This window comes from Simochromis diagramma, unplaced genomic scaffold (genome assembly GCF_900408965.1).
Source record: "Simochromis diagramma unplaced genomic scaffold, fSimDia1.1 OVJJ01000660.1, whole genome shotgun sequence".
Taxonomy (NCBI): Eukaryota; Metazoa; Chordata; class Actinopteri; order Cichliformes; family Cichlidae; genus Simochromis; species Simochromis diagramma.
Window position 1 is genome coordinate 83,447 of NW_024387084.1, and position 14,474 is coordinate 97,920.

The 14,474-nt window shown below is 37.7% G+C and overlaps 1 long non-coding RNA gene across 1 annotated transcript; it reads right to left on the minus strand.

The window, feature by feature from the left end:
* Positions 1 to 653: 653 nt before the first annotated feature.
* Positions 654 to 14,256, minus strand: LOC120742620. Its single transcript, XR_005697905.1, has 5 exons — positions 14,207 to 14,256; positions 13,959 to 14,138; positions 12,129 to 13,878; positions 12,044 to 12,050; positions 654 to 665 (listed from the first exon to the last, which is right to left on the minus strand). It is a non-coding gene; the product is annotated as an uncharacterized LOC120742620 (long non-coding RNA).
* Positions 14,257 to 14,474: the final 218 nt, after the last annotated feature.

The following is a 14,474-nucleotide window of genomic DNA, read 5'->3' on the forward strand; positions in this document are numbered from 1 at the left end:
GACCGAGTCGGATTCAGGCGTCTCCCTGCTGAACTGCCAGACTGTCTGAAATGTCTCAGAGTGTTTTGCAGATGAACTTTGAGTCTCCTGCTGCTGAGCAGAGACAGACAGCATTCAGCAACACTCCACACAGACCACTGATTTCACTCTGACACTACAGGAAGGACTTCATCATCCTGCGGGCTGACGAGTACATTTACTGTAAATATTTTCCCCCTATTGTCTATGAGACTGACCAATAGGAGCAGAAAGTACTCAGCTGAGCCAAACTTTAAGCAGCTGCTACTGAACCCAGCCTCCGTGAGAATGAACTGTTCTGTCCAACACAAGCTTCATGTTGGAAACATCAGCAGGTCTCTTCTCTGACTCAGTCCAGCTGATTATTTGTCTTTGCAGGCTGATGATCCCGATGTTTCTACACTAATGTGTAAAACATCAGTTTCTCGTTTCAGATTATTATTTATTTGTACCACTTTGTTATTTTCCATTTTAAAGGATTCAATAACTGTCAGATAACCCAGGGAATTACACGAACGTGTCAGTGTGCAGCAGTTATTAGTTTTGTGTTCTCTGTTGTGAGTTGTAAAGATTTAAAGCAGAATATATTGTTGTAAATGATTATTTGTGGATTATCAAATTTTCCTTCACAATAAAGTCAAATGTAACTAAAGTATTAGACAAACTGCAGCAACTCCTTTAGGAATACTAATTTATTAATGCCTGAACATTCACACAATGTAATCAAATAAAGTTTCACTTTACATTTCAGACTGCAATAACCTGTTCACAAACACATTCTTTATTTGCTTTTTTTTTCTTTTTTCACAAGAAACTGTAAAACCCAGAGTGCAAAAACAGAGAGGTTCAGGAAAATATGTGTTCACAATCAGCGAAGAAGTGTAAAAACTGTTGAAAGGGGAGAAAAAAGGAAAAACTTTGTTAAAAAAATGGAAACATTTTGTAAAACATTTGTCCAATAAGACAAAAAAAAAAGTTCGAAAGAGTCTAAAGTTCCTGTTCACAAACGGTGAAGAAGTGTAAAACTGTTCAAAAAGGGAAAAAAAGGAAAAACTGTTTAAAAATAGGAAAAACCTGCGAAGAGGAGAGGAGGACGGCAGCTCAAAGGAAGAACCTGGATTTAAGAAAGGATTTTTCAAAGAAACCCGTAAGTCACTTAAAGCCAAGCTCACTCATAAAATGTGTCCGTCACAATAACGTTACAGGCTATGCTAGGCTTTGGCTCACATCAGTCTAAAATTGTATCTTACCAACGTGTTTTGGAAACTAACTGCACAACATGCAGCACTATTAGTTCTCTCAGTCTCAGAGCAGCATTTCTAATTTTGATTGAAAGTGTCAGAAAAAACGGCAGCCTCGAGCAGCCAGGATATTAGTTTACAGAGGCTGTTAACATTATATGTCTAACGTTAAAATGTTGGTAACACAATAATTTCATCCTAATGGTACTGACGTATTCATAGGGTTAATTTTTTGACACAAAATATCATGAGGTAGTCATGATTTTGCAAATATTCCACCTTGTAGTGCAGTTTGCACGACAATTGTTAGGCTGCTGATGTAAATTGATTGATTAGTGTAGATTTGACAAATAATCTGAATTGACATGTCTCACTTTTATATGGCACAAATCAATGTGTTATTTTATCAAGAGGCAATATGTCCTAGTGCAGTCAGAGGGGGAAATCCAGGGCCAAAGGTGAGGCATATCAAGCACATAATAATAATTTTGTGGTCATCTTAGATGAGTAGTTTTATGGACAAAAACCACCAGTTCATTTAGTGTTCCCTTAGTGCTAATGTATAAGAGAAGTTGGTGTACTATAACTGAAGTAATCTTGTTAAGATAAGATAAGATAACCTTTATTAGTCCCACACGTGGGAAATTTGTTTTGTCACAGCAGAAAGTGGTCAGTGCAAAGTTATATAGCAAAAATTTGAATACAATAAGAATAATATACTGTACACAACTGTACAGAATAGAATAGAATAAAATAGTAGAATAAAATAGAATAAAATATATATTAGGATAAAAATAGAATACAAATGTTATATACAACTGAGTAAAAATACAACTTACAAAAATACTCAGAAAAGAGTATTTTTGTAAGTTGATAAGATAAGATAAGATAACATCACACTTAGTCTTATTGCACATGTGTGGGTTTGTGTGTGATCAGCTCCAAAAATCTTTGTTGTGGAGTCTGACAGCAGTGGGGAGGAAAGACCTGCGAAATCGCTCCATCCCACATTTAAGTCCTTAAAGTCATATTCTTTTATTGTCTTGACTGTATTTGAAGCTGTTTTTATTTTTGTATGATACCTGATTTATATGGAATATGGCTGAAGTAAACTAAAGTCTAAAATACTTAGTCATTTGTTTAATAGTAATTTAACATTATATAATTCACATATAAAACTATGAATTGTAATTTTAAATGGTTTAATAGCATGTAGAATAGCATATGGGCAAGTATATTTCTCCTTTTATCAAGAAGCAAAGACAAAAAGGGAAAAAAAAGAAACAGGGCAGAGTTCGGTGGTTGAAACACCCGTCCCCACCAATGCCAAAACCAAATCTACGCCCTTGCATTGACAGATCGTTTTTATAATTATAATTAGCTAATCAAGCTGGGCCAAGTGATGGTTTTTTAACTGGTGGTTTAATTTCTTCCAGCTTGAAGGCCAGTGATATGTAGCCCAATTCGATAGATGGGTTGGTAATATTTAAGACTGGAGTATTAATCAATGGTTTGACTTTTTTAAACAGTGTTGTAGGAATGGAGTCTCAGATACACATTGATGTTTTGAAGGAATTATTAAAGGTAACTTGATAGATAATTTGTGGGGAAAGATTTAAAATAAATATCAATGGCAGCTGTAGGTAGTGATGTCTTTAAGGTGCTTATATAAAATAATCTAATGGTTACAATTTTGTTTGTGAAGACATTCATAAAGTCATTACTAGTTAATGTTAAAGTTATGCTTGGTCAACAAACCTCTCATGTTTTGTCAGCCTGGCTACAGTACTGAAAAGAAACTTAGGGTTTAAAGTATAAGAAATCTGCTATTTGTAAGGTAATAGTAACAATGTTAAAACAGCTGATTCACAGATATGAATTGTTTGGAATTCTGAGCAGTAACATATATTTACAGACACAGTTAAAAAAGGGTCATGTAAACTAGTTAAATGTATATCTTTCAAATTACAAAAGAACTATGTAAACCCAGTAAAAGATTTAAACAGCACACTCTCTCTATCTGTTTGTGGCTGTATAAACATCCTCTTATTCATGCCATACTTTGCTATATTGCAATATTACTGAGAGAAAGGAAAAAAAAGGACAGATCACATAACTTTAACTTCCATGGCTAAGAGATAAATAGGAGAACTTACGAGTATCTTCAATGATGGCAGCATTACTTTGGTGTGTGATGCTACCTGAATCGTTTCTTCCTCTGCAGTGGTAGATACCTCCTTGTGACACATTAATAGCTTTCTTCCCTTCATATTCTGTCATAGGCTCGTCTTTAGAGCCATATGTGGCAGCTCTGTACCACAAAATGGTCCAGTTGTCAGAGCCGTCCACAAAGCAGCTCAGTGTCACGTTGCCCCCTAGTGGTATCTCATACCTCATTGGTCTCAGTGTGGCAGTGGGTGTGTCAAAAGGGTACTTAACTTTTCCAGTAGTATTTAGAGAAAAGCAGAAAGAGAGAGATTTATTTTAAAAGCTGTTGTTTCAGTTATTTTATTTTCACCACAAAAACAAAACAGTGTGAAAAAGCAGCATAAAACACAATGTTCAACTTATTCTGCTAAAATAATAACTTGAATTGAAATTGTCCAAATTCGGATGTTAGGGGTATGTATGTATAACTCTGAGTTTGTTAGCTTTGCCTAGCACCACATATAACAGTGGCTGTTTTATCATGAGTCTAGGACCTCAATAAACTGAATATGAACTGTTTACATAAAAATATCCATTTAGGAGATAAAAAACAAAACAAAAAAAAAACTTTGGTCTTCATAACATAAGAATAAATGCAAGACAGCTAGCTGGGTCACTATTTATGCATGTGTTGTTGTCTTACCATTTTTAAGACAACTTAAATTTAAAGTCTTTATTTTGTACTAGGTTTCTTTCATCTTTTTCTTTCTTTTCATATTTCCCCTGCCCAATAGTAGTTTTTATCTGACAGGAAGAGGTCTTTCCAGTGGCTTTTGGTGTCTTCGTGATAATAGGACACTTTAGCCAGTGTTAAAAATACTCTTCATGCAACCGCAATTTGAGACAAGCAACTCATCTTACAGTGAAGGTACATAGAATTAACTGTTACATATGTACAATATAAATACAGAGAAAATGTAACTTTAATTGTAACTTAGAGTGCGGGTAGTTTATATATTATAAAAGAGATAGAAAACAACTTCTTACCTTGAGCATCGTCAGAGAAAAGTGCTGCAAGCTCTGTAGCAAAGATTAAATTAGGACATTATCAAATTAGCAGACTATCAAAATCATTAAACGATGGAAAAAAGGAAACTTTACAAAAGATTGCCTGCCACACACACACACACACACACACACATACACACACACACACACATACTGGTATGGGTGGTATGCTTTGCCCTTTTCTCAAACCTAGACGGAGTAGTCTTTGCACAGGTCCTGGACTCCTGAATGTATGGCTGCGCTGTTCTAAAAAGTATGGGGAAAAAAATGGGTCACTTCAGACCTCTTACACTGTGTGTGGAAGTCAATAAAATCTAAAACACACCAACTGGACATTTTGAATTTGGGCAAATATGTGGTTCATAAGGTCAAAATAAACAGTTTATAAGGACTTTAAAGGGACAATGATTTCATTTATTAAATCCCACCTCATTAACATAAATACACCTTTGATATAACGGTGTTATTGGAACAGCAGTATTTTATTAACAAAAATGAGGTTTTGCTAAACATAACCCTAAAATATGTAAATCAAACTATATTCAAAAATTTTATGAAAATAAAGAAAAAAAAATTACTCTTGTTTTACAAAAGCTTTTTTCTTGTTTGAAGAACAGCTGGAGGGCTGTAGTCACAGTGGGTTCTTGTTCCCCTCTCCACACAGCATCTTTGGATTTCAGAGTGGTCATCGGGTTCTTGGTCAGCGTTCTCACTAAAGCCAGTCTATGTCAACTGCTCAGTTTAGGCAGCTGAATAGTTCTCACAAGGGTCCTATTTGTGCTGAACCTCTTCCATTTGAAAATTATGGAGCTCACTACACTCTTGGGAACCGTCAGTAGAGCAGAACATTTTCTGCAGCCTTGCACAGAGCTTTGCATTGTAAAACCTCATCTCTGACCTCTGCAGAGAGTTCCTTTGACTTTATGGCCTTATTTTTGCTCTGATGTGGATAATCAGGTGTGAAGCCTTCTATAAAGAGGTGTATGCTTTTCCACATCATGTCTAATCAGTTTTGGTCCACAGGTGTACTCCAGTCAAGCTTTGGAAGCATCTTATAGCAATGATCAATTCATTTATTTCATTTTGATTACAGTTTGTCATCATGAGATACTGAGAGTAGATTATTAAGAAAAAATGAAACTGAATAACTGCAGCATCAAGATTCAACATAAAAAGTAAAAAAGGATATATACAAAGAATTACTTATTTGAATTACATGCAAAACCAACATTTATCTAATAACAGTCGTCATGTAACTCAATGGAAAGTTAAATCATAATCCAACCCTCCTGATTCGCTTTTCCTCTTTCCTCTGTAAGGACACATTCAAAACGACTGGTGCATGTGTTTACCTGAAAGTGCAATGAGAGCAGACAGGAAGAGCAGGGGGTGGAGCATCTTGTAGGGAGCCATCTAGCAGATAGGGAACTATAAGACAACAAAGATCGAAACCACTAAACAGAAAGTCAAAGCCACAGTCTGAACAGTGCACATTATTAAAAAAAATCATAACATGCGAACAGACTCAGTGTTTGAACAAAGAAAGTGTAATGATTGTAATTCATCTCTAAAATCTGATTCCTCACACTTGTATTTCACACATTTCTCTAGACTGGAAGAGAACTCAGTTTGCTATTTTTGTTTTTATTTAATAATCAAATCCAAAAGTTTAAAGTGTTCCTCGCCCAGCATATTTACTATAAATTCTCTGTCACACAGTCACTTGATTTTTTTCAATAAATACCAGGCATGTTTCATTTCTGGGATGTAGAGTTTGGAGTTTACCTCAAACATAACCAGCTGTGTGTCTGTGATAAACACACTTGTGTTGTGGGTCAAGAAGTCACTTCTTGATTCTGCCTAAAACAACATGGATAAAAAACAAATTGCATTTTTAAATGGGTCACTTAGTGCAAATCTCCTGAAGTTTCAGTCTTTGCAGAGCAAACAATTCTTTTTAATGCCATCCTTCCTTACAAACAAAACTGGGATTAAGCAATTATGAAAAATTATAATTTGCTTATAATTAAGCAATTATAAACAAATTATGAAAACTAACATAAAGATGTAAGCAGCCCGAGGCTCTTTTTGTAGGAACATTATAAAATGACATTTTGAATATGTTACATTTGAAGGTTGTACATTTAATAACATTATATTTTACATTCACCCAACTTTACATCATTATCATGACATGGTTAACTACGTTAACATTACGGCAACAATGCATAAAAGAACCATTATTATCTGCTCGACTAGTGTTTGGACTAAAATGCTAAACTGGCTGTATGTTTTTGTAAGATCTACATATACCTTGACTGACTCTGTTAAAAGTCACAGATTAATTCCAGACAATCATTAAAATATACTTTTACACAGAGGGATGGAGTTCAGTAAAATATTTTCATTATTTAAAAGGGTTTTTAAAAAGTCACTTCCTGTTATTTCTCCGGATGACACCACAGAGCTGCATTTGGATCTCTGTGTTTTTATTGTTTTGCTTGTGCAGCTTGTTTACAGTCCTAAAACTGATGTGTTTCAAGTAGAACTTTGCAATGTGGATGTAAGTAAGTAGGTAAAGTTTATTTAAATAACGCTTTTCACATATTTCACATATAAAAGTGTCAAATTAAAAGACAATATTGAAAAGAGATTCATGTTAAAACTGAATTAGAATAAATAAAGTACAGGCACCGGCGTGCTGAGGAGTACATTGCGGCTCATCTTACCTTGGCTCTGATGAAGGCTGCTGTTCAGAAGGTGATCCTGGTGCAGCTGGACAGATTTGTCTGTGAGGACAGCTCTGTTTATGTGAGTCCTCACCTTTGTTCACGCCCAGGATAGGATGGGTGGAGGTGTAGTTCACAGTTGAGCTGCCTGATGGGAACCTCCCACTGATGATTCATTATGTAAAAACGAGGCCTTGACTGCTCCAATCAGAGAGCATAATTAATTGCACCTCTGCCTGAAATGGTAGCAACAGAGTTAGCTGAGGAACTTCTATAACTCACAGTACTGTGAGTCTTGCCAGTGTTTCCTGCAAATATTGCACCTTCATTTTTCTGTTTTAGTGCCTCAGTTTCCATTTTTACTGATCAGCTGGTAACTGACTGGAGCATATACAACAGATGGCTGTAGATAAACTCCTCTGAATTGATGGCTGTGACTGGTTTATGTGTGATATTAATTACACATCGCACATCGCCAGACTTCATAGCAATCAACAGATCCTGAAAAACTTAAAAAGGTAATAATATGGGCGGGCGGGCAGGCTTTGGGACATGAGAGGCCTTTAAAATTACTTTTAGGTAATTGTAAGAATGTGGCTTAAGTGTCACTAAAGCCATTAAGATTTTGTAATATGTAAAGTCAAAATAAAATAAAAAAAACATCTGCTTTATATGTTATGTCTGATGTCGGTGTCATCACTGTTAAAGTGGGATTTGGCAGATTTCCAACCCTTACCCGTATTATGAAAAGTTTAACCTGCCAAGCACTGTGACGACCTGAGCGGCAGCATTCTGTCACTCTGAAGATGCTTCAGTGATAAGTCAGCGATGACAGAGCTCATTCCTGGAGCAGGGGTGCATTCCTTTTACTCGTACTAAAGTGAGCAGTAGCACTGTGTGCATAAACCCTGCTTTTCACCTGCTGTATGTGTAATATATATGTGTGGTATTTATTAAACTTAAAGCAAAGAATATGAAATAAACCATCTGTCAGCCTGGCTGTAGCACAACAGACACTGTGCTACGAATGCCAGTTTGTGCCTGTTTATGAGGTTCATGAGTCCTACAGCTTTGGTTTCACTATTGCAACTAAAGTCAAAGGTAGTTAAGTGACGCACACTAGTGTGATTTACTGAGAACTGCAGTATGTAAAGCCAACCCCCCCCCCAAAAAAAAAAAAACCTCTAATGTTGCACTTGATGTGGGTGTGATCATGGGTTAAAGTGGTATGAAATTGGTTGCACAGCCAATCGTGGCTGCTTAGGAACCCTTAACCAGCATAAAGCCAATGTAAAGGGAGAATCTGCCAAATCATAAAGTCATTAAAAACTGGTAGTTGTTGTCCTGTTAACAGCTGCACTGCAAACAAATCAGTCAAATCAGAGCCTGATGTTCCACTCCTTGTAACTACAACTACACATACAGTCATACAGCGCTGTGCAAAACTCTTGAGCCTCCTCTCACTTCATAATTGTCATCTTCCAAAACAGCATTTTTGTAACTTTTAAAGTGCTCTTGAGTAATATTTCTAGGCTTTCTAAAGGTTTTTCAGTTTTTTCTTTGGACATTAGCAGGTTTTTCACTTTGTTCCAGTCCCATTCATGTGTCCAGCTATTTTCAGAAGAGTGTTTCATACAGTTTGGCAGGAAGGTGCACAAGTTGATTCCCAAAGAGCTGAAGACTATCACAGCATACTGTGCAGGATTTCCTTAAGAACTTTGAGAAAAATGGACCAGTGGAGGAGAAAAGAAGTGTCAGGCTTGAAAAACAAATTTAATAAATACAAGTGTAGGCTGGTTCTCAGGAGGATATATAATATAATCTTTAACAGAAAAGGAAGAAAAAGAAATTAAGAATATGATCAAGTAGAAGGATGATATGGAAAATTAATAAAATAAATCTGCCGATATCCAAAGAAACACTTTGAAAGACCTCCAGAAACCCTGTGGAACTACTTATCAACACTACTTGAAAACATAGAGAAGAATGTCTGGCTTCTTGGTAGGAAAAGATGAAGAAGTGACAAGTGAGGGGTGGATCAAGAACACTGAACACTACTGTGCATTTCTTTGCTGTACATTCTTCCTGGGTGAAACATTTGACTTCAGTGCTATGTACCAAAACAAAGTGCAACACGAACTATGTCATGCCAAGCTTGTACACTTTGTCAAGACCTGAGTGGCAGCATTCAGTCACTCAGAGATAAGTCAGTGGGGGGACAACTCATTCCTGGCATTCAGTTTGCCATCATTTGCTCTATTTTCCTGAAGAGAACAACAGGAGACAAAAGTCTAAAGCTCATGTTTGTGTCTTTCTAAGTTTTTCCAAGCAACCAGCTGTTCTAGTAGATTTGTTAAAGTGGTCTTCAGTAATAGTTCTTACCTTGACTTACAGTCCTGACAGTGGTGCTATTTTAAAAAAAGCAATGTTTGTTGCCACATGAAGAATGCATTGGGGTTTCATTAATACTGAAGTTGCATTAAACTAAGTCACGGGGTGCAGCACTGTATCCTGGGAATTGATGAACTACATGTGGTCATTGTGAACTTACAGTTTGTCATGATTAGGCTGTGTGCAGGCAGGATGAGGACCCAAACGAAAGCTCACGGAGGCAGGAATGAACTCAAAACAGTTTTATTGCTGACGGAAGTTAAGGCGATACAAAATAATATGAAACTAAACTGGGAAGTCATAAAGGAACTGACTCATGAGGAAACACACGGAGGGGCACACAGTCATGACGGAGAACACAACCCTGAACTGAGGGAGACGCGGACATAAATACTCAGAGGGTTAACGAGGGAAGTGGGAGCACACGGGGAACACAGCTGACACAGATAATCGTAACGAGACACGGCAGGAGTGAACACAACATGACGCATACTGACGAGAGACTGTCAAAATAAAACAGGAAGTACACAGAGGTTCAGACAGGAGGCGAGAGAGCACGGGGAGAGCACAGACATAAGGGCTGGGGAAAACATGGAATAAAACACAAGGAGGGGAAACGAGGGCTCACAGATACACACAGGGTGTAATCAAATAAGGAACATCTTAACAGAACAACCTAGGAACCAAGGCAGGAATAAAGAACAAAATACAAAACACACGACAACTAAGAATACTGGGCCAACATGGCCCAGGACCAGGACATTGTTTCTCATTATTACGTGTACATTTTTCACCTCAATACACAGACTCAGATTCCACTCGTTATCTAAGTAGGCGATCTCACCAGTGAGCTAAACTGTCCAAATGCACAGCAGACATAAACATATTTGTAGGTTGGTTAAAAAAATAATCATTTGGACCTCTGTGTAATTTTTGCGTTTCACAATTAATTGGATATTTTTTTCAATAACTCTTTCAATAACAGAGAATAGGCTCCTGTAAGAAACTATGTGCTCAGTATTGCTTCTTGCTTCTTTTCCACTAATCAGGTGCCTGCCTTGTTTTTTTTTTTTTTTAAGTAATGTTAGAGAAAGAAGTGGGAGTAATGTTAGTAGATATGTTTCTACAGCAAGAAGACATTAAACACTTGTAGACTAAACACCTCTTTTGCAATGCACCATGTTTTTGACTTTGTCTGTTGAAGGTGCATCTCATTTTGTTAAGCAGGTAAAGTTTTCAAACTTTAGGATTTATTACAGCTAATTTATGCCTGTAAGATTGCTCAACGTGACAGATTTGGTGGTGAGTCAGTGGAGCGACAAACAGATCTCTAAAAGTTAGATAACCTGACTGCCACTAGGTATTATGAAGAAATTATTGCCAGACAAAAAAAACAAACCAAAACACATTGTGGGTGAGTGGCTGAACTCAGTTGGGAGACCGCACACGAAATGAAATACATGAAAACATGTCAGTGCCTGTAAGATGCCTTCATTGGCAGTTCTTTATGTTCACTATTTGATAGCAAACCTTTCTGTTTTAATATAAGAGAATTTCAACAGTACTTATTAGTTACTTTGATTAAGTTTTGTCTTAGTATTTTCTTGTGTTGCACATTTTTGACACCTTTTTTTTTCTACCTGACTGTGGTTCAGCACAGAGGAAGTGAGCTGGAGGTGGTTTGATTACTGATGAGTGACTGCATCAGTAATCAGTCTGCTTTAACCACAGACTTGCTGTTAGAAAAACTGAGACACTGAGACAAAGACCAAAACTGTGACAGGATCTTGCCATCAGTGTGGGAGAAACACATTTTTAAAGTCTTTTTTTTTAGCCAGAAAACAGGAAACGCTTCATGCAGGTTGACCTGCAGCAGCCTTCCTGCCAACACTACACAGAAAAAAAAAAGAAACTATGGGCTCAAATTGGGTCATAAATATTTTGTACTTGTAAATCAAATGCATATTTGCGTTTTGTAACCTCGTAAAACAAAATATGTGAAAATTCAATGTTTGTGTGTCTATAGATGAGAATTTGTGTGTTTGTAAAAAATATTTACATGAGTTACACATTTTTTGCTTAAGGTCTGGTTACAGATACAAAGCAAAAACCTGCATGTAAAACATCTGCGCTCAGGTTTCCTGGCTGCGTGTGGCTTTCAACTTACACGTACAAATTTTGACTTGATTTTTCTTCCTTTCAGCTGATTGGTCAATGTCATGTCAATCAGAAATTTAACAATCCAGCCCGAGAACAGATGGGTTTGGCTGTTGGAGGGGTGCGTTAGGCAGAGTTTTACACTCAGTTTTTTACAAAATATTTATGACCACACTTTGAGCTCATGCAAAACAGACCGTGAGCCACCACAAAGTCACGAAACTATGCAAATTTGTGTAAAATATGATGGACGCCATCTCAAAGAAAATTATACTCATCTTATACTCAGACTGCAAAACTCTGGGGTTGACATTTTTGCCAGAGTTAGGGTACAAAGTGTGCCAAGAAAATATGGCCCACACCTCTACACCATGACCATTGTTAAGGTTCAAAGTTCGAGGAAGGATACAAGAGGTGATCGAACAATAACCACACTGATCCGGCCGGGTGAAGTCAAACAATGGTTTTAATTCACGCGTGGGAAGATCACTAGAAACAACAATTGATCTTCGACTTAATCAAAGCATACACAGATTTTTATAGCATCAGGGTTTGATTTAACGACGCCCCTTCATGTGTTACCGACAGAATATATACATACGTCAAATCAAAACCACAATGACTTTTAACATAGTTTAAAAGAACGTTGTCTTCGTCTCGTCTGGAACACGAGCCCCACATCCTGCCAGACGCTGTTCCTCTTTCCAGAAACAAACATGACCAACTTCTCACCTATAAATGAGTCTAACTAATGTGTTTGTGTGTGTGTATGTCACGACCTCACTCAGCCTCTATGTCACCTCTCACTTACTGTCTTGTCCTTAAATGCTCTTTCTCAATTCACCTGTTGCACTTCTGACCTTTCACCAGAACAGAGGCTCATCCTTATGTGTAATAACCTAACTGAAACTACCTGTACTATGTTGATTAAATGTTTTAATCAAGAACCTCTACTAAGAGCTTAGTAAAAGAATATAAAAGTATAACAGACAATTTGAATAACCTAGTAATTCAAATGGCCTCGTCTAACCTGCTTCTCAGAATACTTAGACTCTGCTTTCACTTCTGCTTTCTCTTCTGCAACTTCCTGTCAGCCTGCTGCACTTAGTCTTTCTAAAAGACACACACTGTTTAAACCTCTGAACACAATACCAATGCTGCAAATTCTATTATTAATGCAATGGTAATGATGATTATTTAACAATAGCAGTAAAATAATTTCCCTGCTCCACACCATCATCAACCTGAACTGCTGATAAAAGGAAGGATGGATCCATGCTTTTATAACATTGTTGTAGCCCATCTGATTCATAGTGTAAACGTTGTCATAGATGCTATCCTGCATACTTTGATTGTAACAAGTGCTTATCTGAGTTATTATGAACCTACTGTGCCATCAAAGCAATCAGATCACTCACGTCAGACCTATGACATCAATAAGGCATTTTCTCCCACAGAACACTGTTTTCTACTTCTGCTTTGTATTTTGATTTACTAAAATATAAATGTTTTAGGGTCCCAGTGGAGTCTAGGTCACAGCTTTGGAAGGTGCTTCAGGTCGAGAGGAGGTTAGGTGTAAGTGGTGGTGCCACAGAAAAAGCTGAGAGCAAACACACCACAAATGGCTAAAATAGAGACACATTCAAAGTTTCAGTTACACAGAGAAGTGTCAAACGAGAGTCTGCAGGCTGTGATGTACATGAGTCTGTGGAAAACAACACAGGTTGTGTGCATTTACTACCACAGTATAAAGATACGGGCGTCATGTTAACTGCTGACATGTACTTGTGTTGTTGTGGATCAAGCCTGCCTGGTGCTAACATAAAACCTATAATATAAAAATGTGCCACAGCAACATCAGGATGTCAACAAGCTCTCTCTGTCATACTGACATGTAAAAAAAAAGCTGACAGAACAATCAAAATGTATTCATAAAGTTGACACAAACAAAGACTCGCATTGTGATGTCACATAAAATTCAGTCACAGTGACCTAATAACCACAATTTGATGGAGCATAAGCTCAGAACTGATGCTCAGAGGTCACCGCCGTAATATCATCATAGTCCTCAGACAATCTCTGCTCAGCATTGGCTGCTGTTGCCAAGATGACGGTGGGGTCATTTCCTGTAACATGAGGTCATCAGATATTTTTGAGGCGAAAGCAATTGAGTTTGATAAATAATCAAGGATACTCAGAGTCTTACCTTTGGCTCTGTGTTGATATAAAGACACCAAGAGGAGAGTGGAGATGAAGTATGGACAGAACACCACCAGGTGACAGACCAGCCTGATCACTAGAGGGAGGGTGGTGGAGGAAGGGGACAAAGCAGAGGTAGGGTACATATTTGTAGAGGCGGTGGGCGAGGTTGTGGTTGTAGGTCTCCCTGCAGAGAGTTCTGGTCAGTGAATATATGGACAAAATAAGAGGTGAAATCAGAGTGAAAATCCTCACCTGTGACAGTGATCCAGCTGGATGGAGACTCTCCATGACCGCTGATGTCACACTTGTAGAGGCCTTCATCAGACCTGGAAACATGCTGGATGGTCATGTGACCTGTAGGCTGCTTCCTGATGAGGGAGCCATCTTTATAGAAAGCAGCTGGGAGGTTGGAGGGAGTGGTCTTTGTTTTACAGAGCAGAGTGACGTCATCTCCCTCCATCACAGGGAGGACAGGACTCTGCAGGATCACTGATCCACCTCAACACAGAGACAAACTACA